The sequence below is a fragment of the Mus musculus genome, chromosome 11 (assembly GCF_000001635.26).
Source record: "Mus musculus strain C57BL/6J chromosome 11, GRCm38.p6 C57BL/6J".
In the NCBI taxonomy this organism is placed as follows: Eukaryota; Metazoa; Chordata; class Mammalia; order Rodentia; family Muridae; genus Mus; species Mus musculus.
Genome location: NC_000077.6, coordinates 18,324,473 through 18,335,283, shown reverse-complemented (window position 1 = coordinate 18,335,283; position 10,811 = coordinate 18,324,473). Strand labels below are relative to the sequence as shown.

General features: G+C 41.6%; 1 pseudogene; it reads left to right on the top strand.

Moving 5' to 3' along the window:
• Gm12020 (predicted gene 12020) lies at nucleotides 7,473–9,779 on the top strand (annotated as a pseudogene).

Sequence of the window (10,811 nt, the reverse complement as noted above, 5' to 3'; positions counted from 1 at the left end):
ATAAGAGTCCTCCCTAAAAAAGATTGCCTTTGTCAATTTTCATTTAGCTCACTCAGGCTATTAACATAGACAGAGAGAGGGACAGTAGACCATCACCTGTATAAATTGATGAGCATATTGCTGAATGCCTCATAGACAAGTAGACTGAGTGACATTAAACCAAAGGGTAAAAAGGGAGGAGGACTGATGGAGTATAAGGAGTATGATGTTGAAGGCTCCTGCCTGGCAAATGTAAATCGACTAAAGAATAGAAAACAGTGAGAGAATGTGGGCCCTCCATAATGTGAATCCTACAGCAGGCATTTGTGGGTGATATAAAACTCTGATGTGTTGTAAAATTTATATCTCTTCCCAAAATGATCTACTGGTAGAACATATAAATTTTGCAGGAATTGTTAAAGCTATCATAAAACCTCATTGCTACAGATACAGTAGGTGTTTCAGAAATACATGCCAAAGCAGAGATTTGTAATCATTTCAGTGTGCTTCATAAAAGGAACCACATTGTGTTTCAACAACTGAGAAACTACAGAGATTTCCTTCCTCCTAAGCCTTGCTTTATCTTATTTTGCATACCTAAAGAAGAGATAGCATAGACAAACAACCTAAATATTTAAATACATGCAGTTACTCAAATGCTCAGGTTGTTTGAAAGCTAAGCACAGGTGATTATCTCTTACCAAGAGCACACAGAGCTGGTGGTTCCATTTCATAACAGCAGCTCTTGCTTACACTTAGTGAACTGGTCCCTATGGGGGACAGCAATAAATTCATACCCATCTGCAATCTTGGTATCTAGAATGCAGGGGGAGGTTTGGGCTTATAATGCCATTGGTTTGTCGATTGTCATTCAGACATAAGCTGCATCAAAGAAGGGCTTGTGGGAACCTGGTAAGAGGTGATCCAAAACCGGCCATCAATCACAAGAGTGAGCAGTGTTCTGCTGGTTTATAAATACACACTTCCTAGCAGAGGAAAAAAGTGATAGATCTGCAATCTACTGCTTATCATAATTGATGGAAGTTTCACAGTACAAAAGTCTGATCTTCAATGAATATGCATCCTTGGTGACTACCTAATTCTGTGGGGAATATATGGCACTCAAGCCACTGAGCTGAGAAAGCCCTTGAGCGAGCCACTAAGTACGTGGTCATTGATTGTGAACTACAAGGTAGTAAGTTTTAGTCACAAGCATCTCCTTGAGCAAGAAGAGGATGCTATTTGTTGAAGAAAACTGGTCCTTCTCTCAAGGGAGCTAATGGACTGGAGGAATTGTATGGATTACCGAGTTGTTCAGTACTCGTTAACTTTCTGCAGTCCACTGAGCCACATCTTGGCACATAAGAAGAGAAGGTGGGCATGACGATGCAAGCATATAAAAACCCCATTCACTCAGTGTCTCAGGGCAGCAGGCCATCTCAGTTCTCTTTCTGCACAATGCGCTTATTTTTCTTAGCTTCTTGACAAAAGTAGAAAGATGTAAGTGCTATTCTTAATGTGATCAGTCTACTTTCTGCCTTTCTTGCTGCTCTCTGGGGAATACTATAATGCCTCAGGGTTGAGGCCATTTTGAAGTTCTGTGGAAGACTACTTTGAAGTACTTTATGAACACATACATTTTTTATGCAACTGACTGAGAGGAATTTTGAAAGTTGTGTTGTGGTTTTTTTTTTTTTTTTTTTGGCTGAAGCAACCAAATCAGTGACTTAGATGGTAAAATCTTTTAAGGTGACACATAGCTGGAAGTCCATCAAAAGTTACACTTACTACTTCCATTGCTTCCGTATCCCCTTGACAATGTCTTGCCTTTTGTAATCTCTAGATGAGAACTACCACCCAGGGAAGCTCCAGGGAAAGGAAGAAAGAGGGAGAAGGAGATGGGGAGGGGAAATGAGAGAGTAGAGTGAGAGGGAGGAGGAGTAGAGAAGATATGAAGACTCTTTCATTTTTTGTAGGAGTCCAGAATGTTCTTTCTCAAAAGTTTCTGGTAGAATTGCTCATTTGGAGTACCCTCCAAAATAGCCTTTATTAAGACCATTCCAAAGTCAATCACAAGTAAAACATTAGATATTTGGTTTAAAGCTTGACCAAGTACATCTCTCAGTGGAGATCTTGGCAAAAATGATTTTGGTTGGCGCCTTGGGACCAAGCATTGATTCCCCCCCCCAATAGTACATATTCATTTCTTTATGTGACTAAACATTTATTCAAATGATATCAACTGTTTAAGTTCTTAATATTAGGAATGTATCATGTAAAAATAAAAAAACAAAAGTTCCTAGTCTTAGGAAGATTACATGTTAGTAAGGAAGATGGTTTATAATAAACAGGCCAACATGTGATAATGGGAATTGAGCTGGGCTCCCTTGGACTTTCCTCTTCTTAGCTCCGTCCTATGTTCCCTCCATCATATTGCTCTGTTCATTTTGCTTTGAGACAGGATGCTTCATTATCCCGTCTCTTTACTTGTGCATTTACAAAGCTCGTCCGCCTCTCTTCTTCCCTGTGTGTCTTCTACTGATTCACCATCAAATGGAGGCACCTTCTAGTCTACCTCTGTCTCATTCTCAATACATGCAATTTATTGTAGTTCATGCAACTTTATAAGGCCAAAGGAAATAACCCCCTTTTACAAAATGCACTAAAGTGGGGAAACCTAAGAATTCTGAGACTCTTGATACTTAAATACATGTTCAAAGCTACCATTAACTAGTGGTGGCTATAAAAATCCCTGTCAAGTTATTGAATTTTTGTTAGTTCCAAAGGTATACTTAGCAGACTTTTGTGATGAAAATTTTAGCCCACCGCAACACTATGGGCAAGAAACCAGGAACCTGCAGTTTGAAAATCAGCAATGCAAAGACGTTACTAGAAAATAGCATCATTCCCAGCAGCAGGTCAGCACCACACGGATGCAGCAGCACACCAGCATATGGATGCAACAGCACACCAGCATATGGATGCAGCAGCCCACCAGCATATGGATGCAACAGCCCACCAGCATATGGATGCAGCAGCACACCAGCATATGGATGCAGCAGCACACCAGCATATGGATGCAACAGCCCACCAGCATATGGATGCAGCAGCACACCAGCATATGGATGCAGCAGCACACCAGCATATGGATGCAGCAGCACACCAGCATATGGATGCAGCAGCACACCAGCATATGGATGCAGCAGCACACCAGCATATGGATGCAGCAGCACACCAGCATATGGATGCAGCAGCACACCAGCATATGGATGCAGCAGCACACCAGCATATGGATGCAACAGCCCACCAGCATATGGATGCAACAGCACACCAGCATATGGATGCAGCAGCACACCAGCATATGGATGCAGCAGCACACCAGCATATGGATGCAACAGCCCACCAGCATATGGATGCAACAGCCCACCAGCATATGGATGCAGCAGCACACCAGCATATGGATGCAGCAGCACACCAGCATATGGATGCAGCAGCACACCAGCATATGGATGCAGCAGCACACCAGCATATGGATGCAGCAGCACACCAGCATATGGATGCAGCAGCACACCAGCATATGGATGCAGCAGCACACCAGCATATGGATGCAACAGCCCACCAGCATATGGATGCAGCAGCACACCACCCCATGAGATAGATGCACCATACCAGTTTTGCGAGACTGTTATTTTTTGGGAAAAATAGGATTATTCAAAGAAAATAATTCTCTCTCTCTCTTTCTCTCTCTCTCTCTTTCCCTCCCTCCCTCTCTCTCTCTCTCAGAGGGTGGGAGGAGAAAGAGAAGGAAGAGGAGGAGGAAGAAAAGGAAGAGGAACAGGAGGAGGAGGAGGAACAGGAGGAAGAGGAGGAGGAGAAGAAAGAGAAGGAGGAGGAACAGGGGAAGGACGAGAAGGAAGAAGATGAGGAGAAAGAAGAAGAGGAGGAGGAGGAGAAGGAGGAGAAGGAACAGGAGGAGGAGGAGGAGGAGGAGGAGGAGAATTTGGTAAAAGGAAACCAAAGCATTACAGAAGCTACTATTCACCTGGGAATGAATCCAGTTTGGGGATTTCTGTGTATGCAAATGTGTATCTCAACATCTGTATGTGATTTTGGCTTCCTTCCTTCCTTCCTTCCTTCCTTCCTTCCTTCCTTCCTTCCTTCCCTCCCTCCCTCCCTCCCTCCCTCCCTCCCTCCCTCCCTCCCCCCCCTCTCTCTTTCCTCCTCTGGTTTGTTTTTATTTCATTCTATTCCATTTTACTTAAGGTGCCTGTTTATTTTCTAAGGAGAGAGAATGAAAGAGTGGATTTGACAGGGAAAGGAGGTGGGGAAGACCTGAAAAGGGATGTGGGGAAGGAAACTGTGACCAGAATATATTGTATCAAAAAACAACCATTTTTAATGGCAATTTTTAGAATAGGTCTGCCATTTTGACTGCTAGAATCATGGAGAAAAGGTGTTTTTCAGTACCTAGTCAAAAAGTTCTTACTCAGACTGTAATTATTTTACTTTTAATCGTGTGTGCGTGTGCACATGCACATACATGAGTTGCTGGGACTTCCAAGGAGGTTGTCAGATACCACAGATCTAGAGTTACAAGTGGTTGTGAGCCACTTGGTGTGAACACTGTGAATCTTCTGCAACAGCAGAAAATAAACTTAACTGCTGAGTTATCTTTCTACTCCCTTTTACTATTTTATTTTAATATGCATATGTGTGATCACATCTAGACATGAATGGATATGTACATGTACATGTGAGTCCAAGGTCCAGGAGTTCTGCAGCATGTTCCTCTCTGTGAGGACCAGCAAAGCATTGCTCAGCTAGTAAAGACCAGGGAAACACTGCACAGAGCAGCAATGCAAGAGCATCTCTTCACTGTCTGTGGGATTCCATTTATATTCTTCCCAAACATCACATACACTCTCAAGTGTCTGCTTCAGCCAAACATCCTCTCACAATACAGCTTCCAGAAAAACATCACATGACACAACTGAGTTTCCAAAGAAAGCAGGAATTTCCACTTGAGTGGGTTTCCTCCTCTAGCACTTTTGATTACTGTAAATGATTCCTTTTTATCCAGATGTACTTAGCACTATAAGTGTGGCCTTTACTTGAAGATATAATGTCGTTTTGCTTTTATGCAAGTTCCACTTTTATAGTTAATATGATTTTATACTTCTTTATATGTCTATGTGTTTGGGTTTAGGTGTGTAGGTGTGTGTAAGGCACGCATGTGAGTGTGGAAATGTATGCACTCACACATGCACGTGGAGGTCAGAGGATAATATCAGGTTTCCTGCTCTTTTATTATCTATATAATTTATTTGAGGTAGAGACTTTTATAGAATGTGGAGCTTAGCTGCTGGCTAGAAAACTCTGGTGACCCTGTCTCTGTCTGTCCCCTCCTGATAGTGGTAGAATATAGGTGCACATGACTACATCTGGCAATTTTACATAAATTGTGATGTAATACTCAGGACTTACTGGCTAAGCAATCTCCCTAGCTCCTCATATTCTCTAAATAAAGTATAATTCATGCAAAATCCAATCTGATGACCCTCAAATATGAGTACCATCAATGATGAATTCTCTAGGGTCCTCTCTAGACTGTCCTAGGGTCATAGCCGTGGTGTCAGTTAGCTTCCCATTACTGTAACAAATATAGGGTAATGAATACATGAGGAAGAAAAGCGTCTTTGGGTTCTTGGCTCTGAAGGTTTCGGCTTGATCAGCCTTGTTGTTTTAGGGCATGTGGTAAGGTGTTGAAGAGTTTGTTGTAGGATGATAAGGTTACCTAACGATGACCAGCAAGCAAAATAGGGGAAAAAGAGGGACACTCCCTTAGTGACTTGACTTCTTCCCACTCTCCACACCTCCTAAGAGTTCCATCACCCCTCAGCAGTACCACAGCCTAGTGACCAAGTGAGCCCCATTCAGGGTTCATGACCAATTTCTTTGTACCTGTTTGAATTTTACCTACACTTGGGTAGAGTCCTTGGCCCTTTCGTCATGTGTGATAATTTATTTATGACTGCTGCTTTCAAGCCTCTCTAGTGAGTACATTGTCTGGCTCAGTTAGCTGATGACTCTAAATTGAATTCTAGTTGCCAGCATTGAGGTTTTGACCATGCCAGATGTTCTACTCTGTAATCTGACATAGTCTTGGGATGTGGGCAGTATAAAGACTTCTATTCTTTTTTTTTAAAGAAAGGAAAAGTAGGCTTTCATAGAGAAGGTAGCTCATTACGTTTTAAGTGCTAGACAAGATCCAACTCTGGGTGTTCTTGGGCAGACAGAATATAAGATCAGGCTTCTGTTTGTAATTTATTAGTATATTCTTCTAGATCAGTAGAAATCACATCACATACTGTGATCCTCATTCTTTTAGTACCTAGCATTATTCTGAAAATAAAGAAAAATCTTTTAACTGATAAGATATCTTTAATTGACCAACTGCAGAGGGCTTCTCCTCATGGGAAATAACTAGAAATGACAACATTAGAGTAATAATTTTCAAAAAAGAAAATTAAACAATTATTTTTAACTAGGTGCCAGGAAAGATGTGTAGATAATAAATGAGTTTGTTCTACTGGTTTTGCAGACAGATATTAATGTGACAGGGAGCATTTCATCATTTACACGAGCAGAGCATGCATCAGCCTGCCAATGACATAATAGAAGTTTTAAGTCCATTCAAAGTAATGATTAGGGGACCATATGTATCATCCTTTAAAAACAACTCTTCCTCATGGCTTAAAGTACAACGGTTACTAACAATCATAACAACTCAGGTTCATGGTCATAGAGTGAATGGACTGAGGAGTTGCTGACCTGCTTCTCACATGGAACACAGCACCCTTCAATCTGCCTCCAGGCTTCAAGCAGCACACAGCCACTACAAATGCTGTTTGAAATCATATCACCTGTGAGCCATCACTAATCTGGATTACGAGCACTCTAATCAACAAAATTCCAAGACAAAATATTTAATATGCTCAAAGTATGATTTAAGACATATAAACATTATAGCCATAAGCCATGATAATTTTCCCAACAGCAAAATCATAAATCGTCTAATTACTCAAAGGAATTTGTGCTATAGCCCACATTGTCGATGAATCATGGGCTTGTGGTACTGTGGGAGCTTGGGAAAGCGTGTGCACTCTTCTGTGTCTTCTTTGCAAAGAATTTCTATAGGTGGATTCAGACACAAGTGGAAAATACATTACAGACCCTTTAGGGGTTTGTAGTGCTTAAGTAGTTTGTTAAGTTATAACATATAACTATACAATACAATATTTTTCTATGTCCAGCTTCTTTCCCAAAATTGTACAGGAAACTAGGATACATAGTTGCTGAAAATAAAAACAACTTAAAATGTTGCAGAATGACTGGAACATTGTAGGTTGTTTCTCTGCCCCCTTGCCCCCGCCTTAATGGTAGCAAGTGTCCCCTGTTGATGATGAGTTTCCATCACATCAGAACCTTGTGGTAGACGCTACTGGCAGGTGGTTGTACGTGCTTCAGAGTCTTCAATGCCTGCTACTGCAGTCGACTTCGTGTGGGTTCCACTAAGCTCTTCTGAGCTGCTCGCTCTTGACACACTCCACCGCCGCCGTAATCAGACATCACGGTGAAACTGGCAAAGGCCCGCAAAACCCATGGTGAGTCAAAGAAAATGGCTCCTCCCCCAAAGGAGGTGGAAGAAGATAGTGAAGATGAAGAAATGTCAGAAGATGAAGATGACAGCAGTGGAGAAGAGGAGGTTGTTATCCTTCAGAAAAAAAAAAAAAAAAAAAAAAAAGCAAAGAGGCTACCACAACCCGAGCAAAGAAGGTGGTTGTTTCACAAACAAAAACGGGCTGCAGTTCCCACAGCAGCTAAGAAAGCAGCTGTAACCCCAGGCGAAAAGGCAGCAGCCACACCTGCAAAGAAAACCGTTACACCAGCCAAAGTAGTTCCAACACCTGGTAAGAAGGTAGCTTCACAAGCAAACGCATTGTACCAACTCCTGGTAAACAAGGAGATGTCACTCCAGCCAAGGGAGCTAAGAACGGTAAGAATGCCAAGAAGGAAGACAGTGATGAGGATGAAGATGAATGATGAAGATGATAGCGATGAGGAAGAGGATGAATTTGAGCCACCGGTAGTAAACGAAGTGAAGTCAGCAAAAGCAGCTCCTGCTGCTCCTGCCTCAGAGGACGAGGATGAGGAAGATGATGACAACGATGAAGAAGAAGATGATGATGAAGAGGAGGAAGATGACTCTGAGGAAGAAGTTATGGAGATCACAACAGCCAAAGGAAAGAAAGCTCCTGCAAAATTTGTTCCTGAGAAAGCCAAGAGTGTGGCTGAGGAGGAGGATGACAAGGAAGAAGATGATGAGGATAAGGAGGAAGAGGAGGAAGAAGAGGAGGGAAAACCTGTTAAAGCAGCCCCTGGAAAACGGGAAAAGGAGATGATCAAACAGAAAGAAGCCCCTGAAGCCAAGAAACAGGAAGTAGAAGGCTCAGAACCAACTACACCTTTCAGTCTGTTCAATGGAAACCTTAATCCAAACAAGTCTGTTGCTGAACTAAAAGTTGCCATCAGAGAAATTTTGCTAAAATTGACCTTGCTCTTGTGGATGTCAGAACTGGCACAAATAGGAAATCTCGTTATGTGGACTTTGAGTCTGCTGAAGACTCAAAAGGCCTTGGAGCTCACTGGTTTAAAAGTGTGTGGCAATGAAATTAAACTAGAAAAAACAAAAGGAAGAGATAGTAAGAAAGTTCGAACTGCAAGAACACTTTTAGCCAAAAGCCTCTCTTTCAACCTCAATTGAGGATGAATTAAAGAAGTGTTTGAAGACGCCATGGAGATCAGATTAGTCAGCCAGGATGGGAAAAGGAAAGGCATTGCTTATATTGAATTTAAGTCTGGGGCTGATGCAGAGAAAAACTTGGAAGAAAAGCAGGGGGCAGAAATTGATGGACGATGTGTTTCACTCTACTGTACTGGAGAGAAAGAACAAGGCAAGAGAAAGCTGGGAAGAATAGCACTTGGAGTGGTGAATCGGAAACTGGTTTTGAGTAACCGTTCCTACAGTGCAACGAAAGAAACTCTTGAGGAAGTGTTTGAGAAAGCAACTTTTATCAGAGTGCCCCAGAACCCACTTGACAAACCTAAAGGATATGCATTTATAGAACTTGCTTCATTTAAAGATGATAAAGAAGCTTTAAATTCCTGTAAAAAAATGGAAATTGAGGGCAGAACAATCAGGCTGGAGTTGCAAGGACCCAATGAGAGAAGTCAACCATCCAAAACGCTGTTTGTCAAAGGTCTGTCTGAGGATTCCACTGAAGAGACCTTAAAAGAGACACTGATCAGGAAACTGGTTCTTCTAACGGGTTTGGTCTTACAGACTTTAATAGTGAGGAAGATGCCAAAGCTGCCAAGGAGGCCATGGAAGATGAAGAAATTGATGGAAACAAGGTTACCTTGGACTGGGCCAAACCTAAGGGTGAAGGTGGCTTTGGTGGCTGAGGTGGAGGCAGAGGAGGTTTCGGAGGCAGAGGTGGAAGAGGCAGAGGCAGATTTGGTGGAAGAGGACGGGAGGCTTTGGAGGCTTCCGAGGCGGACAGAGGAGGAGGGGAAGACTTCAAGCCACAAGCAAAGAAGACAAAGTTTGTATAGTTCCTTCCATCCCATTCTTTCCCTCTTCATTTTAAAGAAAGGACTTTGGGATTTTTACTCTGTTACCTGTTCAATGACAGAGCCTTTTTTAGGACAGTTCAAGACAGAAAAGATCCTAAACTCTGGGAAAGAAGAAGAAGAAGAAGAAGAAGAAGAAGAAGAAGAAGAAGAAGAAGAAGAAGAAGAAGAAGAAGAAGAAGAAGAAGAAGAGGCAGCAGCTTATGGTAGAAGTTTTCTATTCTATTTTCCACTTACAACTTTTCTCTTCTCTGCTTCAGTGGCAATTTTCTAAGCATACACACACACACACACACACACACTGCACTTGCATCTAGCCCAGCCACCAGCAGAACATTTTATGTTGCCCATCTCCCTCCCATGTTCACTTTGCCCTCACATTTGCAAAAACAACAACACCATGAAAGACCCTATGATGACACATCTCATACCATTATACTACTGTCAGCAGGCTCTGCAACTGTCTGTGTATTATCAAAAGTTTCTAACCACAAGAAGTGTATTGTAGATATTTTCTTTCTCTTTATTCTTTATAGAACAGTTGCCTCCCAGATCTCTAATCTCATGTAATCCACAAGTTAAGGAAGTATTCATATTGCAAAGTTCATTCTCTTAAGGGTATAACATTTAGGAACCAAGAGTTATCTTAACTTGATTTCATCATTATTCATTATTGTCCAAATAGCCAATTTAGTGTTACAGCAGAATAGTCAGGGGATGTTAGCATCAGAGAATTCTGAGTTTATAGCCAAGCTCTTACTTAATATGAGAATCTTCCTGAGCAGACCACTTTTACTTCCTCTGACCTTTAGTCTCTAGAAGATAGTGATTTATGTGGCCCAAGGAGTAAAGATTAACTGACAGGCTATGTATACATTGCTTAGAGTTTGAGTAACTTATCCTTTTCTTGGCACTGTAAACATATTTAGGACAATGATTCTTTGTTTTATCTCTGTATTGAAGATAAATCAATGAACAGGTATATACGTGAATATAAGCAGTCAAATAGTGTTCAAAGTTTGTCTAAACATAACACATACCAACTAATACATGTAAATCTTAAATGAGACAAACACTAACACTGACTAAGGCCAACCAGGTAACATCAAAGCAGTTGCACAACCCATGGTCTGGTCAAT